Raw genomic sequence first — 21538 nt, 5'->3', positions numbered from 1 at the left:
GATTTTTAAAAACAGCAAAAATACCATTTTAAGTATGGAATTCTACCAGAATCTCGTCCATGGCATCCGTTTTTGCATTTGGGATCGAAAAAATTTTGCCTCCCCAGGCACCCGTTTTTCTGACCCGGCATCACGCGTTTTCTTCTTTTGGCACAAAAAAGCCTGATTTTTAAAACGGCAAAAATACCATTTTTAAGTATGGGCGCGTTCTACGTGTGGGGCCCAGAATCTCATCCTGGCATCCATTTTGCATTTGGGATCGAAAAATTTTGCCTCCCCAGGCACCCGGACCCGGCATCCGCGTTTTCTTCTTCTGGCACAAAAAGCCTGATTTTAAAACAGCAAAAATACCATTTTTAAGTAATTCGCGGGGCCGCGAAATTCTACCCGAATCTCGTCGGCATTTTTGCATTCTTCAAAAATTCCGACACAAAAGCCTGATTTTTAAAATAGCAAAAATACCATTTTTAAGTCGAAGCGATGCCGTATGGTTCTTGGATCTAAGTCCTGGCATCCGTTTTTGCATTTGGGATCGAAAAAATTTTGCCTTTGCCCCGGCATCCGTGTTTTCTTCTTTTCTTTTGGCACAAAAGCCTGATTTTTAAAGCCAAACAATTTTTCGCAAGCGATGACCCGGCATCCGTTTTGCATTTGGGATCGCGTTTTTCTTCTTTTCTTCTTTTGGCACAAAAAGCCTGATTTTTAAAAATAGCAAAAAAATACCATTTTTAAGTATGGAATTCTACAGAATCTCGTCCTGGCATCCAGTTTTTGCATTTGGGATCGAAAAATTTCGCCTCCCCAGGCACCAGATTTTCTGACCCCGGCATCCCAGCGTTTTCTTCTTCAGGCACAAAAAAGCCTGATTTTTAAAAGCGACAAACAAAAATACCATTTTTAGTAGTAGATTCTACTGAATCTCGATCCTGGCATCCGTTTTTGCATTTGGGATCGAAGAATTTTGCCTCCCCCAGGCACCCGTTTTTCGGACCCTGGCATCACGCGTTTTCTTCTTTTGGCACAAAAAGCCTGATTTTTAAAAACAGCAAAAATACCATTTTTAAGTGGCGATTCTACCCAGAATCTCGATCCTGGCATCCGTTTTGCATTTGGGATCGAAAAATTTAGCCTCCCAACATTTTCTGACCCACCGGCATGTAGCGTTTTCTTCTTTTGGCACAAAAGGCTGATTTTAAAGCGGCAACATACCTTTTAAGCATGGAGCAACGCGATACCATTTTTAGTATGGAATTCTGCCCAGAATCTCGTCCTGGCATCCGTTTTGCATTTGGGGATCGAAAATTTTTCGCCTCCCCAGGCACCATTTTTCCTGACCCGGCATCATACGTTTTCTTCTTTTGGCTTTACAAAAAGCCTGATTTTTAAAACGGCAAAAAATACCATTTTTAAGTAATAGATTCTACAGAATCTCGTCCTGGCATCCGTTTTTGCATTTGGGATCGAAAAATTTTTGCCTCCCCAGGCACCGGCGCAAAAAAGCCTTTTCCTTTTTAAGTATGGGACAAGCGTCCTTTTCGTATGGAGTTCTACCCAGAATCTCGTCCTGGCATCCGTTTTGCATTTGGGATCGAAATTTTGCCTCCCAGGCGCCCGTTTTCTGACCCCGGCATCAGGTTTTCTTCTTTTGGCACAAAAAGCCTGATTTTAAAAGCGGCAAAAATACCTTTTTAAGTATGGATTCTACCCGCTCGAATCCGTCCTGGCTCCGTTTTTGCATTTGGGATCGAAAATTTTGCCTCCCCAGGCGCCCGTTTTTCTGACCCCGGCATCCGCGTGTTTTCTTCTTCCGGCGCAAAGCCTGATTTTTAAAAGCGGCAGGCATACCATTTTAAGTATGGACGCGTCCTTTTCGTATGGAATTCTACCCAGAATCTCGTCCTGGCATCCGTTTTTGCATTTGGTTAGGATCGAAAAAATTTTGCCTCCCCAGGCACCGGATTTTTCTGACTTGACATCACGGCGTTTTCTTCTTTTGGCACAAAAAAGCCTGATTTTTAAAAGCGACAAACAATACCATTTTTAAGTATGGATTCAGAATCTCGTCCTGGCATCCGTTTTTGCATTTGGGATCGAAAAATTTTGCCTCCCCAGGCACCCGTTTTCTGACCCGGCATCCGGCGTTTTCTTCTTCTGGCACAAAAAAGCCTTCTGCCAAGCTACCTTTTAGTATGGAACAAAGCGATGCCATTTTCGTAGGAATTCTACCCAGAATCTCGTCCTGGCATCCGTTTTGCATTTGGGATCAGAAAAATTTTGCCTCCCCAGGCACCGGTTTTTCTGACCCCGGTATCACGCGTTTTCTTCTTTTAACAAAAAAAGCCTGATTTTTAAAAGCGGCAAAATACCATTTTTAAGTATGAATTCTACCAGAATCTCGTCCTGGCATCCGTTTTTGCATTTGGGATCGAAAATTTTGCCTCCCCAGGCACCCGTTTTTCTGACCCCGGCATCCGGTTTTCTTCTTCCTGGCCCGCCAATTTTAAAAGCGGCAAACTACCTTTTAAGTATGGAGCAAGCGTCCTTTTCGGTATGGATTCTACCAGAATCTCGTCCTGGCATCCGTTTTTGCATTTGGGATCGAAAATTTTGCCTCCCCAGCGGCCCGGCCGTTTTTTCTGACCCCGGCATCGGTTTTCTTCTTCTGGCACAAAAAGCCTGATTTTCGAAAGCGGCAACCCTTTTAAGTGTGGGAGCAGGTACCATTTTAGGTATGAATTCTACTAGAATCTCGTCCTGGCATCCGTTTTGCATTTGGGATCGAAAAATTTTGCCTCCCCAGGCACCCGTTTTTCTGACCCCGGCATCCGCGTTTTCTTCTTTTGGCACAAAAGCCTGATTTTAAAAGCGGCAACAATACCATTTTTAAGTATGGAGTTCTCCCGAATCTCGTCCTGGCATCCGTTTTTGCATTTGGGGTCGAAAATTTTGCCTCCCCAGGCACCCGTTTTCTGACCCCGGCATCCCGGTTTTCTTCTTCTGGCCAAAAGCCTGATTTTTAAAAGCAACATACCATTTTAAGTATGGAGCGTCCTTTTCAGTATGGAGTTCTCCAGAATCTCGTCCTGGCATCCGTTTTGCATTTGGGATCGAAATTTTGCCTCCCCAGGCGCCCGTTTTTCTGACCCCGGCATCCCGGTTTTCTTCTTTTGGCACAAAAAGCCTGATTTTTGGGCGCGTACCTTTTAGTATGGGTGCCGATGCCATTGTGGAATTCTACGATCCGTCCTGGCTCCGTTTTTGCATTTGGGATCGTTTTGCCTCCCCAGGCCCCGTTTTCTGACCCCGGCATCCGCGTTTTCTTCTTCTGGCGCAAAAAGCCTGATTTTTAAAGCGGCAAACATACCATTTTAAGTGTGGGACGCGGCCATTTCGGTGAATTCTACCCAGAATCTCATCCTGGCATCCGTTTTTGCATTTGGGATCGAAAATTTTGCCTCCCCAGGCGCCCGTTTTCTGACCCCGGCATCACGCCGCGTTTTCTTCTTTTGGCGCGAAGGCCTGATTTTTAAAGCGGCAAAAATACCATTTTTAAGTATGGAATTCTACCCAGAATCTCGTCCTGGCATCCGTTTTTGCATTTGGGATCGAAAATTTTTTGCCTCCCCAGGCACCCGTTTTTCTGACCCCGGCATCGCGCGTTTTCTTCTTCTGGCACAAAAGGCCATTTTAAGCGGCAAACATACCTTTTTAAGTATGGAAACAGCGTGCCTTTTCGTATGGATTCTACCCAGAATCTCGTCCTGGCATCCGTTTTGCATTTGGGATCGAAAAATTTTGCCTCCCCAGGCACCCGTTTTCTGACCCGGCATCGCGGTTTTCTTCTTTTGGCGCAAAAAGCCTGATTTTTAAAAGCGGCAAAAATACCATTTTTAAGTATGGAGGAATTCTACAGAATCTCGTCCTGGCATCCGTTTTTGCATTTGGGATCGAAATTTTGCCTCCCCAGGCGCCCGTTTTTCTGACCCCGGCATCCGCGTTTTCTTCTTCCTGGCGCAAAAAGCCTGATTTTTGCGGCAAGCATACCTTTTAAGTATGGCCGCGCCGGTGGAATTCTACCCAGAATCTCGTCCTGGCATCCGTTTTGCATTTGGGATCGAAATTTTGCCTCCCAGGCGCCCGTTTTCTGACCCCGGCATCGCGGTTTTCTTCTTCTGGCACAAAAGCCTGATTTTAAAACGGCAAAAATACCATTTTAAGTATGGGGAATTCTGCCAGAATCTCGTCCTGGCATCCTTTTGCTTTGGGATCGAAAGTTTTGCCTCCCCAGGCCCCGTTTTCTGACCCCGGCATCCCCGCGTTTTCTTCTTCTGGCAAAAAAGCCTGATTTTTAAAACGGCAAACAATACCATTTTAAGTATGGAACGCATCCTTTAAGTGGAATTCTACCCAGAATCTCGTCCTGGCATCCGTTTTGCATTTGGGATCGAATTTTGCCTCCCCAGGCGCCCGTTTTCTGACCCCGGCATCCGCGTTTTCTTCTTTTGGCGCAAAAAGCCTGATTTTAAAGCGGCAAAAATACCATTTTAAGTATGGATTCTCACAGAATCTCGTCCTGGCATCCGTTTTTGCATTTGGGTCGAAAATTTTGCCTCCCCAGGCGCCCGTTTTTCTGACCCCGGCATCCGCGTTTTCTTCTTCTGGCGCAAGCCTGAGTTTTAAAAGCGGCAAGCAGTACCTTTTTAAGTGTGGAACAAGCTCCTTTTCGTATGATTCTACCAGAATCTCGTCCTGGCATCCGTTTTGCATTTGGGATCGAAAAATTTTGCCTCCCAGGCCCCGTTTTCTGACCCCGGCATCGCGCGTTTTCTTCTTTTGGCGCAAAGCCTGATTTTTAAAACGGCAAAAATACCATTTTAAGTATGGGTTCTACCCGAATCTCGTCCTGGCATCCGTTTTTGCATTTGGGATCGAAAGTTTTGCCTCCCCAGGCGCCCGTTTTCTGACCCCGGCATCCGCGCGTTTTCTTCTTCCTGGCACAAAAGGCCAATTTTAAAAGCGGCAAAATACCTTTTAGTATGCGATGCCATTTCGGTGATTCTACCCAGAATCTCGTCCTGGCATCCGTTTTGCATTTGGGATCGAAAAAATTTTGCCTCCCCGGGCGCCCGTTTTCTGACCCCGGCATCACGGTTTTCTTCTTCTGGCGCAAAAAGCCTGATTTTTAAAGCGGCAAACTACCGTTTTGGTATGGAACACGCGTCCTTTTCGTAGGAATTCTCCAGAATCTCGTCCTGGCATCCGTTTTTGCATTTGGGATCGAAAAATTTTTGCCTCCCCAGGCGCCCGTTTTTCTGACCCCGGCATCGGGTTTTCTTCTTTTGGCGCAAGCCTGATTTTTAAAGCGGCAGATACCATTTTAAGTATGGATTCTACCAGAATCTCGTCCTGGCATCCGTTTTGCATTTGGGATCGAAATTTTGCCTCTCCCAGGCGCCCGTTTTTCTGACCCCGGCATCCGGTTTTCTTCTTCTGGCACAAAAAAGCCTGATTTTTAAAGCCGGCGCTACCTTTTAAGTATGGGGCGAGCGGTGCCATTTTCGTGGTTCTCCGCCCGAATCTCGTCCTGGCATCCGTTTTTGCATTTGGGATCGAAATTTTGCCTCCCCAGGCGCCGTTTTTCTGACCCGGCATCCGGTTTTTCTTCTTTTGGCGCAAAAGGCCGGATTTTGGGCGGCGCTCCATTAGGATGGACAAAAGCTGATTTAACCCTTACCATTTTAAGTGGATTCTACCCGTCTCGTCCTGGCATCCGTTTTGCATTTGGGATCGAAATTTTGCCTCCCCAGGCCCCGTTTTTCTGACCCCGGCATCGCGCGTTTTCTTCTTCTGGCACAAGGCCTAATTTTTAAAACGGCAACATGCCTAGTAGGAGGTGCCTTTAGTGGGATTCTCCCAGATCTCGTCCTGGCGTCCGTTTTTGCATTTGGGATCGAATTTTTGCCTCCCCAGGCCCCGTTTTCTGACCCCGGCATCGCGCGTTTTCTTCGTTCTCTTGGCACAAGGCCTAATTTTAAAAGCGGCCATACCATTTTAAGTATGGATTCTACCCGAATCTCGTCCTGGCATCCGTTTTTGCATTTGGGATCGAAAAATTTTGCCTCCCCAGGCGCCCGTTTTTCTGACCCGGCATCCGGCGTTTTCTTCTCCTGGCACAAAAGCCGATTTTTACGGCCGCTACGGGGCTACCTTTTTAAGTATGAATTCTACCCAGAATCTCGTCCTGGCATCCGTTTTGCATTTGGGATCGAAATTTTGCCTCCCCAGGCACCCGTTTTTCTGACCCCGGCATCCGCGTTTTCTTCTTCTGGCACAGGCCATTTTAAAGCGGCGCCCAGGTATGGACAAGGTGCCTTTTAAGTATGAATTCTACAGAATCTCGTCCTGGCTCCGTTTTGCATTTGGGATCGAAAATTTGCCTCCCCAGGCCCCGTTTTTCTGACCCGGCATCCGGGTTTTCTTCTTTTGGCGCAAAAGCCTGATTTTTAAAGCGGCAACAATGCCTTTTAAGTATGGAACAAGCGATCCGTTTTCGTAGGAATTCTACCCAGAATCTCGTCCTGGCATCCGTTTTGCATTTGGGATCGAAGTTTTGCCTCCCCAGGCGCCCGTTTTCTGACCCCGGCATCGCGGTTTTCTTCTTTTGGCGCAAAAAGCCTATTTTTAAAGCGGCGGTACCATTTTAAGTATGGAATTCTACGCAGAATCTCGTCCTGGCATCCGTTTTTGCATTTGGGATCGAAAAATTTTGCCTCCCCAGGCGCCCGTTTTCTGACCCGGCATCGGTTTTCTTCTTCTGGCGCAAAGGCCGATTTTTAACGGCAAGCTACCTTTTGTATGGAACAGCTACCTTTTAGTATGAATTCTACCCAGAATCTCGTCCTGGCATCCGTTTTGCATTTGGGATCGAAAATTTTGCCTCCCCAGGCGCCCGTTTTCTGACCCCGGCATCGGGTTTTTCTTCTTTTGGCGCAAGCCAATTTTTAAAAGCGGCAAAATGCCATTTTAAGTGTGGATTCTACCCGAGTCTCGTCCTGGCATCCGTTTTTGCATTTGGGATCGAAAAGTTTTGCCTCCCCAGGCGCCCGTTTTCTAGCCCCGGCATCCGCGTTTTCTTCTTCTGGCACAAAAAGGCTGAGTTTTAAAGCGGCAAGCTACCGTTTTTAGGTATGGAACAAGGGTGCCTTTTCGTATGGAATTCTACCCGGAATCTCGTCCTGGCATCCGTTTTTGCATTTGGGATCGAATTTTGCCTCCCCAGGCACCCGTTTTTCTGACCCGGCATCGGTTTTCTTCTTTTGGCACAAAAAGCCTATTTTTAAGCGGCACAGCCATTTAAGGGCCGCTACCTTTTAAGTATGGAGATTCTCCAGGCCAGAATCTCGTCCTGGCATCCGTTTTTGCATTTGGGATCGAAAAAATTTGCCTCCCCAGGCACCCGTTTTTCTGACCCCGGCATCGCGGTTTTCTTCTTCTGGCACAAAAAAGCCTGATTTTTAAAAGCGGCAAACATACCATTTAAGTATGGAGCAAGCGATGCCATTTTTCGTAGGAATTCTACCAGAATCTCGTCCTGGCATCCGTTTTGCATTTGGGATCGAAAAATTTTGCCTCCCAGGCGCCCGTTTTCTGACCCCGGCATCGCGCGTTTTTTTTCTTCTTTTGGCGCAAAAGCCTGATTTTTAAAAGCGGCAAAAATGCCATTTTAAGTATGGATTCTACAGAATCTCGTCCTGGCATCCGTTTTTGCATTTGGGTCGGAAAATTTCGCCTCCCCAGGCGCCCGTTTTTCTGACCCGGCATCCGCGTTTTCTTCTTCCTGGCACAAAAAGCCTGATTTTTAAGCGGCAAGCATACCGTTTTAGTATGGAACAGCAGCGTGCCTTTTCGTATAGATTCTCCAGAATCTCGTCCTGGCATCCGTTTTTGCATTTGGGATCGAAAAGTTTTGCCTCCCCAGGCGCCCGTTTTCTGACCCCGGCATCGCGTTTTCTTCTTTTGGCACAAAAGCCTGATTTTAAGCGGCAAAAATACCATTTTTAAGTGTGAATTCTACAGAATCTCGTCCTGGCATCCGTTTTTGCATTTGGGTTCGAAAAAATTTGCCTCCCCAGGCGCCCGTTTTCTGACCCCGGCATCCGGTTTTTCTTCTTCCAGGCGCGAAAGCCTTTTTTAAAAGCGGCAGCATACCTTTTAGTATGGAACCAGCGTCCGTTTTCGTAGGAATTCTACCCAGAATCTCTCCTGGCATCCTTTTTGCATTTGGGATCGAAATTTTGCCTCCCCAGGCACCCATTTTTCTGACCCCGGCATTAGGCAAAATTCCGGGTCTCGTCCTGCGTTTTCTGCTTGCGCGGCCTGGTGGGCCGGCGAGGCGTTTTCTTCTTTTGGCAAAGCCGATTTAGGACGGCGGATACCTTTTAAGTATGAATTCTACCCAGAATCTCGTCCTGGCATCCGTTTTTGCATTTGGGATCGAAAATTTTGCCTCCCCAGGCACCCGTTTTTCTGACCCCGGCATCGGGCGTTTTCTTCTTCCTGGCACAAAGGCCTGATTTTTAAAAGCGGCAAGCATACCTTTTGGGTGTGGGCAGCGATCCTTTTAGTATGAATTCTACCCAGAATCTCATCCTGGCATCCGTTTTGCATTTGGGATCGAAAAATTTTTGCCTCCCCAGGCGCCCGTTTTCTGACCCCGGCATCGCGCGTTTTCTTCTTCTGGCGCAAAAAGCCTGATTTTTAAAGCGGCAAAAATACCTTTTTTAAGTATGGAACGGCGATGCCTTCGGTGGAATTCTCCGAATTCGTCCTGGCATCCGTTTTTGCATTTGGGATCGAAAAAATTTTGCCTCCCCAGGCCCCGTTTTTCTGACCCGGCATCGGGCGTTTTCTTCTTCTGGCGCAAAAGCCTGATTTTGAAAACGGCGGCATGCCGTTTTAAGGTGGCCATTTTTGTATGTGGATTCTACCCAGATCTCGTCCTGGCATCCGTTTTTGCATTTGGGATCGAAAAAATTTTGCCTCCCCAGGCGCCCGTTTTCTGACCCGGCATCCGGGTTTTCTTCTTCTGGCACAAGGCCTGATTTTGAGCGGCGACAATACCATTTTAAGTATGGGCGCGATGCCATTTTCTGGAATTCTACCAGAATCTCGTCCTGGCATCCGTTTTTGCATTTGGGATCGAAAAATTTTGCCTCCCCAGGCGCCCGTTTTTCTGACCCGGCATCGGCGTTTTCTTCTTCTGGCGCAAAAAGCCTGATTTTAAAAGCGGCAAACTACCGTTTTAGGTATGGGGCGCGATGCCTTTTCGTAGGTTCTACCCAGATCTCGTCCTGGCATCCGTTTTGCATTTGGGATCGAAGTTTTGCCTCCCCAGGCGCCCGTTTTTCTGACCCGGCATCCGGTTTTCTTCTTTTGGCGCAAAAAGCCTGATTTTAGCGGCCAAATACCATTTTAAGTATGATTCTACCCAGAATCTCGTCCTGGCATCCGTTTTTGCATTTGGGATCGAAAATTTTGCCTCCCCAGGCACCCGTTTTTCTGACCCCGGCATCGGTTTTCTTCTTCTGGCGCAAAAGCTTGATTTTTAAAAGCGGCAAACTACCATTTTTAAGTATGGGACGCGATCCGTTTTTCATGGTGAATTCTACCCAGATCTCGTCCTGGCATCCGTTTTTGCATTTGGGATCGAAAAATTTTGCCTCCCGGGCGCCCGTTTTCTGCCCCCGGCATCACGCGCGTTTTCTTCTTTTGGCGCAAAAAGCCTGATTTTTAAAACAGCAAAAAATACCATTTTTAAGTATGGAATTCTGCAGAATCTCGTCCTGGCATCCGTTTTTGCATTTGGGATCGAAATTTCGCCTCCCCAGGCACCCGTTTTTCTGACCCCGGCATCCTGTTTTTTTCTTCTTCGGCGCGCAAAAAGCCATTTAGCGGCAAGCTACCTTTTAGTATGGGGCGGCGTACCATTTCCAAGTGGAATTCTCCAGAATCTCATCCTGGCATCCGTTTTGCATTTGGGATCGGAAAAATTTTGCCTCCCCAGGCGCCCGTTTTTCTGACCCGGCATCCCGCGTTTTCTTCTTCTGGCACAAAGCCTATTTTTAAAACGGCGACATGCCATTTGTGGGGGCGGGGTGCCTTTTAAGTATGGATTCTACCAGAATCTCGTCCTGGCATCCGTTTTTGCATTTGGGATCGAAAAAATTTTGCCTCCCCAGGCCCCGTTTTCTGACCCCGGCATCACGGTTTTCTTCTTCAGGCGCAAAAAAGCCAGTTTTAAAAGCGGCAAACTACCGTTTTGGTGTGGAGCGGCAGCGTACCTTTTTCGTATGGATTCTACCCAGAATCTCGTCCTGGCATCCGTTTTTGCATTTGGGATCGAAAATTTTTGCCTCCCCAGGCGCCCGTTTTCTGACCCCGGCATCGGGTTTTCTTCTTTTGGCACAAAAAGCCTGATTTAAAAGCCTGGTGGGGGACGCAGGTACCTTTTTTAAGTATGATTCTCCCAGAATCTCGTCCTGGCATCCGTTTTTGCATTTGGGATCGAAAAATTTTGCCTCCCAGGCCCCGTTTTTCTGACCCGGCATCCGCGTTTTTCTTCTTCCTGGCACAAAAGGCCTGATTTTTAAAAGCGGCAAACAATACCATTTTAAGTATGGACGCAAGCATCCTTTTCGTGTAATTCTACGAATCTTCCTGGCATCCGTTTTTGCATTTGGGATCGAATTTTGCCTCCCCAGGCACCCGTTTTCTGACCCCGGCATCACGGTTTTCTTCTTTTGGCACAAAAAGCCGATTTTGAAAGCGGCAACAATACCTTTTTTAAGTATGACGTTCTACCAGGGAATCTCGTCCTGGCATCCGTTTTGCATTTGGGATCGAAAAAATTTTGCCTCCCCAGGCGCCCGTTTTCTGACCCCGGCATCGCGTTTTCTTCCGGCACAAAAGCCTGAGTTTTAAAGCGGCAGCTGCCGTTTTAAGTGTGGAACAAGGCCTTTTAGTATGGAATTCTACCCAGAATCTCGTCCTGGCATCCGTTTTTGCATTTGGGATCGAAATTTTGCCTCCCCAGGCACCCGTTTTTCTGACCCGGCATCCGCGTTTTCTTCTTCTGGCACAAAAAGCCTGATTTTTAGCGGCAAACAATACCATTTTAAGTATGGGCGCGATGCCATTTTCGTGGGAGCGATTCTGCCCAGAATCTCGTCCTGGCATCCGTTTTGCATTTGGGATCGAAATTTTGCCTCCCCAGGCCCCGTTTTCTGACCCGGCATCCGTGTTTTTCTTCTTTTGGGCACAAAAGCCGATGTTTTAAAGGCGGCCACCGGGGGGACACGTGCCATTTTTAAGTATGATTCTACCGAATCTCGTCCTGGCATCCGTTTTTGCATTTGGGATCGAAAAATTTTGCCTCCCCAGGCGCCCGTTTTTCTGACCCCGGCATCCGGTTTTCTTCTCCAGGCCAAAAAGCCTGATTTTTAAGCGGCAATCCATTTAGGTATGGAGCACAAGCGATACCTTTTAGTATGGAATTCTACCCAGATCTCGTCCTGGCATCCGTTTTGCATTTGGGATCGAAAAATTTTGCCTCCCCAGGCGCCCGTTTTCTGACCCCGGCATCGCGCGTTTTCTTCTTCTGGCACAAAGCCATTTTTAAAAGCGGCAAAAATACCATTTTTAAGTATGGAGTGCGATACCATTTATTCTCGGAATCTCGTCCTGGCATCCGTTTTGCATTTGGGATCGAAAATTTTGCCTCCCAGGCGCCCGTTTTTCTGGCCCCGGCATCCGGCGTTTTCCCTTCTTTTGCGCAAGCCAATTTTAAAAACGGCAAAAACATACCATTTAAATAAGTTAGCCGGCCGGCGCCGGGTTCTGAGCTCCTGGCATCCATTTTGCATTTGGGATCGAAAAAATTTTGCCTCCCCAGGCGCCCGTTTTCTGACCCGGCATCCGGTTTTCTTCTCAGGCACAAGGGCCTGATTTTAGCGGCCCCAGTTTGGGGCGGCGACGTACCTTTTTAAGTATGAATTCTACCCAGAATCTCGTCCTGGCATCCGTTTTTGCATTTGGGATCGAAAATTTTGCCTCCCCAGGCCCCTTTTTTCTGACCCCGGCATCCGGTTTTCTTCTTCTTGGCCAAAAAGCCTATTTTGGGCGAACGTCCATTTTTGCGGCCCTACCTTTTAAGTATGAATTCTACCCAGAATCTCGTCCTGGCATCCGTTTTTGCATTTGGGATCGAAAAATTTTGCCTCCCCAGGCGCCCGTTTTTCGAGCCCGGCATCCCCCGCGTTTTCTTCTTCTGGCCCCAAAAGCCATTTTTAAAAGCGGCAAGCAATACCTTTTTAAGTATGGGACAGAAGCGACCGCCATTTTAGTGGAATTCTCCCAGAATCTCGTCCTGGCATCCGTTTTGCATTTGGGATCGAAAAATTTTGCCTCCCCAGGCGCCCGTTTTCTGACCCCGGCATCCGCGTTTTCTTCTTTTGGCGCAAAAAGCCTGATTTTGAGGCGGCAAGAATACCATTTTTAAGTATGAATTCTACAGAATCTCGTCCTGGCATCCGTTTTTGCATTTGGGATCGTTTTGCCTCCCCAGGCACCCGTTTTTCTGACCCCGGCATCCCCAGCGTTTTCTTCTTCTTCAGGCACAAAAAGCCAATTTTTAAAAGCGGCAAGCATACCGTTTTAAGTATGGGCGCGTCCTTTTCAGGTATATTCTCCAGAATCTCGTCCTGGCATCCGTTTTGCATTTGGGATCGATTTTGCCTCCCCAGGCACCCGTTTTCTGACCCCGGCATCGCGGTTTTCTTCTTTTGGCACAAAAGCCTGATTTTTAAAGCGGCAAAAATACCATTTTAAGTATGAAATTCTACCCAGAATCTCGTCCTGGCATCCGTTTTGCATTTGGGATTGCCATTTCGCCTCCCCAGGCGCCCGTTTTTCTGACCCCGGCATCGGGTTTTCTTCTTCCTGGCACAGGCCATTTTTAAAGCGGCGGCTACCGTTTTAGTATGGCCCGCGATGCCATTTTTCGTATGGAAGAGTTCTGCCCAGGACCTTTTTCCCCCCCCCTGCAGATCTCGTCCTGGCATCCGTTTTTGCATTTGGGATCGAAAATTTTGCCTCCCAGGCACCCGTTTTCTGACCCCGGCATCGCGTGTTTCTTCTTCTTTTGGCGCCCGAGCCATTTTTAAAACGGCAAAAATACCATTTTTAAGTATGGAATTCCCGCAAGCGGCCGTTTTGCGGGGGGACAATTCTGCTCCCAGATCTCGTCCTGGCATCCGTTTTTGCTTTAGGATCGAGTTTTGCCTCCCCAGGCGCCCGTTTTTCTGACAAACCGGCATCCGGTTTTCTTCTTCTGGCGCAAGGCCCATTTTAAGCGGCGGCGTGCCTTTTGGCGAAAGCCTGGTTTCACGGCCCCGTGTGGACGTACCTTTTTAAGTATAGAATTCTCCAGAATCTCGTCCTGGCATCCGTTTTGCATTTGGGATCGAAAAATTTTGCCTCCCCAGGCACCCGTTTTTCTGACCCCGGCATCACGTTTTCTTCTTCTGGCCAAAAAGCCAATTTTAAAAGCGGCAAGCAATACCGTTTTAAGTATGGGCGGGCGTCCTTTTCGTATGAATTCTCCAGAATCTCGTCCTGGCATCCGTTTTGCATTTGGGATCGAAATTTTGCCTCCCCAGGCGCCCGTTTTCTGACCCCGGCATCCCGGTTTTCTTCTTTTGGCACAAAAAGCCTGATTTTTAAAACGGCAAAAATGCCATTTTAAGTATGGCGAATTCTACAGAATCTCGTCCTGGCATCCGTTTTTGCATTTGGGATCGAAATTTTGCCTCCCCAGGCACCCGTTTTTCTGACCCCGGCATCCGGTTTTCTTCTTTCTGGCCCAAGGCTAATTTTTAAAGCGGCAAGCATACCGTTTTAAGTATGGAGCAGCTCCTTTTTCGTATGGGATTCTACCCAGAATCTCGTCCTGGCATCCGTTTTTGCATTTGGGATCGAATTTTTGCCTCCCCAGGCACCCGTTTTCTGACCCCGGCATCCGGCGTTTTCTTCTTTTGGCGCAAAAAGCCTGATTTTTAAAAGCGGCAAAAATACCATTTTAAGTATGGATTCTACCCAGAATCTCGTCCTGGCATCCGTTTTTGCATTTGGGGTCGAAAAAATTTTGCCTCCCCAGGCACCCGTTTTCTGACCCCGGCATCACGGTTTTCTTCTTCGGGCGGCACAAGGCCAATTTTTAAAGCGGCGGCATACCTTTTAAGTATGGGACGGCGATGCCTTTTCGTATGGATTCTCCAGAATCTCGTCCTGGCATCCGTTTTGCATTTGGGATCGAAAAAATTTTGCCTCCCAGGCGCCCGTTTTTCTGACCCCGGCATCGGTTTTCTTCTTTTGGCGCAAAAGCCTGAGTTTTAAAGCGGCAAAATACCTTTTAGTGTGTCTCGATTCTGCGAATCTCGTCCTGGCATCCGTTTTGCATTTGGGATCGAAAAATTTTGCCTCCCCAGGCGCCCGTTTTTCTGGCCCCGGCATCACGTTTTCTTCTTCCTGGCGCAAAAGCCCATTTTAAAGCGGCAGGCTACCTTTTAAGTATGGCGGCATCCGTTTTAGCGTGGAGAATTCTGTCCAGAATCTCGTCCTGGCATCCGTTTTGCATTTGGGATCGAAAATTTTGCCTCCCCAGGCGCCCGTTTTCTGGCCCGGCATCCCGCCGCGTTTTCTTCTTTTGGCGCAAAAGCCTGATTTTTAAAACGGCAAATCCTTTAGGTGTGGAACAAAGCTCCTTTTGTAGAATTCTACCCAGAATCTCGTCCTGGCATCCGTTTTTGCATTTGGGATCGAAAAGTTTTGCCTCCCCAGGCCCCGTTTTTCTGACCCCGGCATCCCGGTTTTCTTCTTCTGGCGCAAAAGCCATTTTTAAAGCGGCGATCCTTTGGTGTGGGGCGGCGGTGCCTTTTCGTATGAATTCTACCCAGAATCTCGTCCTGGCATCCGTTTTTGCGTTTGGGATCGAAAAATTTTGCCTCCCCAGGCGCCCGTTTTCTGACCCCGGCATCGCGGTTTTCTTCTTCTGGCAAAAAGGCTGATTTTAAAGCGGCGCTACCGTTTTGTGTGGGGCAGCATGCCGTTTTAGGTATGGAATTCTACCCAGAATCTCGTCCTGGCATCCGTTTTTGCATTTGGGATCGAAAAATTTTGCCTCCCCAGGCGCCCGTTTTCTGACCCGGCATCACGGTTTTCTTCTTCTGGCGCGAAAAGCCTGATTTTAAAACGGCACGGTACCTTTTAGGTATGGAACAAGCAAGCGACCTTTTTCGTATGGAATTCTCCAGAATCTCGTCCTGGCATCCGTTTTTGCATTTGGGATCGAAATTTTGCCTCCCCAGGCACCCGTTTTCTGACCCCGGCATCACGGTTTTTCTTCTTCTGGCACAAAAAGCCTAATTTTAAAAGCGGCAAGCTACCTTTAGTATGGAACGCGATGCCTTTTCAGTATGAATTCTCCAGAATCTCGTCCTGGCATCCGTTTTTGCATTTGGGATCGAAAATTTTGCCTCCCCAGGCACCCGTTTTTCTGCCCCCGGCATCACGCGTTTCTTCTTCTTCTGGCGCAAAGCCTAATTTTAAGCCGGCGGAGCCATTTTAAGTATTAGCGGCAAGGCCTTTGGGGGGGGCGCGATACTTTTGTATGGAATTCTCCAGAATCTCGTCCTGGCATCCGTTTTTGCATTTGGGATCGAAATTTTGCCTCCCCAGGCGCCCGTTTTTCTGACCCCGGCATCGCGCGTTTTCTTCTTTTGGCACAAAAGGCCTGATTTTAAAGCGGCAAAAAATACCATTTTTAAGTATGGCAATTCTCCCGAATCTCGTCCTGGCATCCGTTTTGCATTTGGGATCGAAAAAATTTTGCTCTCCCAGGCACCCGTTTTTCTGACCCGGCATCCCGGTTTTCTTCTTCCTGGCACAAAAAGCCATTTTTAAGCGCAGTGCCATTTTAGTGTGGAACGCAAGCGTACCATTTTAGTATGGAGTTCTACCAGAATCTCGTCCTGGCATCCGTTTTTGCATTTGGGATCGGAAATTTTGCCTCCCCAGGCACCCGTTTTTCTGACCCCGGCATCCCCCGCGTTTTTTTTCTTCTTCTGGCCAAAAGCCTGATTTTTAAGCGGCAAGCAATACCATTTTAAGTATGGAGCAACAGCGATGCCTTTTCAGTATGGAATTCTACCCGAATCTCGTCCTGGCATCCGTTTTTGCATTTGGGATCGAAAAATTTTGCCTCCCCAGGCACCCGTTTTTCTGACCCCGGCATCGCGCGTTTTCTTCTTTTGGCAAAAAAGCCTGATTTTAAAGCGGCAAGTCCTTTAGAGCGTGCCGTTTCGGGCCGCCGCGCCGTTTGCGGGGACATGGAATTTTGCCTCCCAGATCTCGTCCTGGCATCCGTTTTTTGCTTTGGGATCGAAAATTTTGCCTCCCAGGCGCCCGTTTTTCTGACTCCCGGCATCCGTTGCATGGGGTCGTTTTCTTCTCCCGGCGCAGGCCTGCCCAGGCGGCAAAGTGCCTGATTTTGGGCGCAGGCAATGCCGTTTTTAGGTGTGGAACAAGCGTACCATTTTCAGTATGATTCTACCCAGAATCTCGTCCTGGCATCCGTTTTGCATTTGGGATCGAAAAATTTTGCCTCCCCAGGCACCCGTTTTCTGACCCCGGCATCCGGTTTTCTTCTTTTGGCACAAAAAGCCTGATTTTTAAAAGCGGCAAAAATACCATTTTTAAGTATGGAATTCTACCAGAATCTCGTCCTGGCATCCGTTTTGCATTTGGGATCGAAAATTTTGCCTCCCCAGGCACCCGTTTTTCTGACCCCGGCATCGCGGTTTTCTTCTTCTGGCACAAAAAGCCAAGTTTTAAAAGCGGCAAACATACCATTTTAGTAGGAGCGCGATCCCATTTTCGTATGATTCTCCCAGAATCTCGTCCTGGCATCCGTTTTTGCATTTGGGATCGAAAATTTTGCCTCCCCAGGCGCCCGTTTTCTGACCCGGCATCGCGCGTTTTCTTCTTCTGGCCAAAAAGGCCGATTTTAGGGCCTCCATTAATATGGGCTACCATTTTTAAGTATGGATTCTACAGAATCTCGTCCTGGCATCCGTTTTTGCATTTGGGATCGAGAAAATTTTGCCTCCCCAGGCACCCGTTTTTCTGACCCCGGCATCGGTTTTCTTCTTCCTGGCACAAAAAGCCATTTTTAGAGCGGCAAACATACCGTTTTAGTATGGAGCGCAAGCGTGCCATTTCGTATGGAATTCTACCCAGAATCTCGTCCTGGCATCCGTTTTTGCATTTGGGATCGAAAAATTTTTGCCTCCCCAGGCACCCGTTTTTCTGACCCTGGCATCACGCGTTTTCTTCTTTTTGGCACAAAAGCCTGTTTTAAAACGGCGCATGCCTTTAGTGTGGACCAAGCGTGCCTTTTGGTATGGAATTCTACCCAGAATCTCGTCCTGGCATCCGTTTTGCATTTGGGATCGAAAAATTTTGCCTCCCCAGGCGCCCGTTTTTCTGACCCGGCATCGCGTTTTCTTCTTCTGGCGCAAGCCTGGTTCCTTTAGGGTGGCGGCCGTACCTTTTTAAGTATGGATTCTACAGAATCTCGTCCTGGCATCCGTTTTTGCATTTGGGATCGATTTTGCCTCCCCAGGCACCCGTTTTTCTGACCCCGGCATCCGGGTTTTCTTCTTCTGGCAAAAAAGCCTAATTTTTAAAAGCGGCAAGCTACCTTTTTTAGTATGGGCGGCGTCCATTTCGGTGTGAATTCTGCCCAGAATCTCGTCCTGGCATCCGTTTTGCATTTGGGATCGAAAAATTTTGCCTCCCCAGGCGCCCGTTTTTCTGACCCCGGCATCACGGTTTTCTTCTTCTGGCACAAAAAGCCGATTTTAAAACGGCAAAAATACCATTTTTAAGTATGGAATTCTGCAGAATCTCGTCCTGGCATCCGTTTTGCATTTGGGATCGAAAAAATTTTGCCTCCCCAGGCGCCCGTTTTTCTGACCCCGGCATCCCGGTTTTCTTCTTCTGGCACAAAAGCCTAATTTTTAAAAGCGGCAAGCTACCTTTTTTAAGTATGGCAACGGTGATTCTACCAGAATCTCGTCCTGGCATCCGTTTTTGCATTTGGGGTCGAAAAATTTTGCCTCCCCAGGCACCCGTTTTTCTGACCCCGGCATCGCGTTTTTTCTTCTTCCAGGCGCAAAAAGCCCTTTTTAAAAGGCAAGCAATACCTTTTGTTGGAGCGCTACTTTTCGTATGGAATTCTACCCAGAATCTCGTCCTGGCATCCGTTTTTGCATTTGGGATCGAAAATTTTGCCTCCCCAGGCGCCCGTTTTTCTGACCCGGCATCGGTTTTCTTCTTTTGGCGCAAAGGCCTGATTTTAAAGCGGCTCCTTAGGTATGGATTCGAACTCGTCCTGGCATTTGGATAGGCAGCCCCGGCCCCCCCCCCCCCCCCCAGCGCCCTTTTAGTATGGATTCTACCCAGAATCTCGTCCTGGCATCCGTTTTTGCATTTGGGATCGAAAAAATTTTGCCTCCCCAGGCACCCGTTTTTCTGACCCCGGCATCGCGTTTTCTTCTTCTGGCACAAAAAGCCGATTTTAAAAGCGGCAAACTGCCATTTTTAAGTATGGAACCAGCGTCCATTTCGTAGGAGTTCTACCCAGAATCTCGTCCTGGCATCCGTTTTTGCATTTGGGATCGAAAAAATTTTGCCTCCCCAGGCGCCCGTTTTTCTGACCCCGGCATCCGCGTTTTCTTCTTTTGGCGCAAAAAGCCTGATTTTAGCGCTACCATTTTTAAGTATGATTCTGCCCGAATCTCGTCCTGGCATCCGTTTTGCATTTGGGATCGAAAATTTTGCCTCCCCAGGCCCCGTTTTTCTGACCCCGGCATCCGCGTTTTTCTTCTTCCAGGCACAAAGCCTGTTTTTAACGGCGCCCATTTTAGTATGGACAAGCTACCTTTTCGTATGAATTCTACCCAGAATCTCGTCCTGGCATCCGTTTTGCATTTGGGATCGAAATTTTGCCTCCCCAGGCGCCCGTTTTTCTGACCCGGCTCGCGTTTTCTTCTTCTGGCGCAAAAAGCCTGATTTTAAAAGCGGCTCCTTGGTATGGAAAGCAGCGTACCTTTTAGTAGTTCTGGGTCTCGTCCTGGCGTCCGTTTGCGTTGGGGTCGAAAGTGCCTCCCCCGCGCCCCGTTTTAGCCCCGGCCGGCACCCGATTTTAATTATATAAAACTTCTACACAAAAAAAAAAAAAAAAAAAAAAAGACCCGGCGTCCTGGCATCCGTTTTTGCATTTGGGATCGAGTTTCTCCTCCCCAGGCGCCCGTTTTCTGACCCCGGCATCCGCGTTTTCTCTCTTTCCCACAAAAAAGCGTTTGCAAGCAAGGCCATTTTAAGTAGGAACGCAGCGTACCTTTTTCAGTATGAATTCTACCAGAATCTCGTCCTGGCATCCGTTTTTGCATTTGGGATCGAAAAATTTTGCCTCCCCAGGCGCCCGTTTTCTGACCCCGGCATCGCGCGTTTTCTTCTTTTGGCCCAAAAAAGCCTGATTTTGGAGCACCAAGGGAAAAGTACCATTTTTAGTATGGATTCTCCAGAATCTCGTCCTGGCATCCGTTTTGCATTTGGGATCGAAAATTTTGCCTCCCCAGGCGCCCGTTTTTCTGACCCCGGCATCGGGTTTTTCTTCTTCTGGCGCAAAAAGCCTTTTTAGAAAGCGGCAAACTGCCATTTTAGGTATGGAACGCGCATCCTTTCGTATGAATTCTCCAGAATCTCGTCCTGGCATCCGTTTTGCATTTGGGATCGAAAAATTTTTGCCTCCCCAGGCACCCGTTTTCTGACCCCGGCATCGCGCGTTTTCTTCTTTTGGCACAAAAAGCCTGATTTTAAAACGGCAAAAATACCATTTTGTATGGAGTTCTACGCCGAAGCTACCATTGGGGGGGTTCCTCTCGTCCTGGCATCCGTTTTGCATTTGGGGTCGAAATTTCGCCTCCCCAGGCACCCGTTTTTCTGACCCCGGCATCACGCGTTTTCTTCTTCTGGCGCAAAAAGCCTGATTTTTAAAGCGGCACTCCATTTTTAGTGTGGAACAAGCGATGCCTTTTCAGTATGGAGTTCTACCCAGAATCTCGTCCTGGCATCCGTTTTTGCATTTGGGATCGAAAAATTTTGCCTCCCCAGGCACCCGTTCCTGACCCGGCATCCCGCGTTTTCTTCTTCTGGCGCAAAAGCCTGATTTTTTAAAGCGGCAAACAATACCATTTTTAAGTATGGAACAGCGCCTTTGCCGGAATTCTGCAGAATCTCGTCCTGGCATCCGTTTTTGCATTTGGGTCGAAGAATTTTGCCTCCCCAGGCGCCCGTTTTTCTGACCCCGGCATCCGGTTTTCTTCTTCTGGCACAAAAAGCCATTTTTAAACGGCGACCGTTTTGGGGGAGCAAGCGTCCTTTTCGTAGTTCTCCAGAATCTCGTCCTGGCATCCGTTTTGCATTTGGGATCGAAAATTTTTGCCTCCCAGGCACCCGTTTTCTGACCCGGCATCGGTTTTCTTCTTCTTGGCGCAAAAGCCTGATTTTTAAAAGCGGCAGCTCCGTTTTAGGTGTGGAACAGCAAGCGATCCTTTTTCGTAGATTCTACCAGAATCTCGTCCTGGCATCCGTTTTTGCATTTGGGATCGAAATTTTGCCTCCCCAGGCACCCGTTTTTCTGACCCGGCATCCCGTTTTTCTTCTTCTGGCACAAAAAGCCTGATTTTAAAAGCGGCAAAAATACCATTTTAAGTATGCGGGGTTCCCAATCGTCCTGGCATCCGTTTTTGCATTTGGGATCGAATTTTGCCTCCCCAGGCACCCGTTTTTCTGACCCCGGCATCGGTTTTCTTCCCTGGCAGCAAAAGCCTGATTTTAACGGCAAAATACCAGTTAGTATGGGGCAGCGATACCGTTTCGTGGAATTCTGACCCAGATCTCGCCCTGGCATCCGTTTTGCATTTGGGATCGAAATTTTGCCTCCCCAGGCACCCGCCCGTTTTTCTGGCCCGGCATCCGGTTTTCTTCTTCTGGCGCAAAAAGCCTGATTTTAAAAGCGGCAAGCTGCCATTTTAAGTATGGAGCAGCCGGTGCCTTTTCAGTGAATTCTACCCAGAATCTCGTCCTGGCATCCGTTTTTGCATTTGGGATCGAAAATTTTGCCTCCCCAGGCGCCCGTTTTCTGACCCCGGCATCGGGTTTTCTTCTTCTGGCGCAAAAAGCCTAATTTTTAAACGGCTCCTGGTATGGAAAGCGAATTGACAAGCATCCTTTTAGTATGGAGTTCTCCAGAATCTCGTCCTGGCATCCGTTTTGCATTTGGGATCGAAATTTTGCCTCCCCAGGCACCCGTTTTTCTGACCCCGGCATCCCAGCGTTTTCTTCTTTCCGGCACAGG

The sequence above is a fragment of the Pseudonaja textilis genome, chromosome Z, assembly GCF_049901715.1.
Source record: "Pseudonaja textilis isolate UNSWEBS1 chromosome Z, rPseTex1.2, whole genome shotgun sequence".
In the NCBI taxonomy this organism is placed as follows: domain Eukaryota; kingdom Metazoa; phylum Chordata; class Lepidosauria; order Squamata; family Elapidae; genus Pseudonaja; species Pseudonaja textilis.
Note: the sequence above shows the minus strand (reverse complement) of the source record.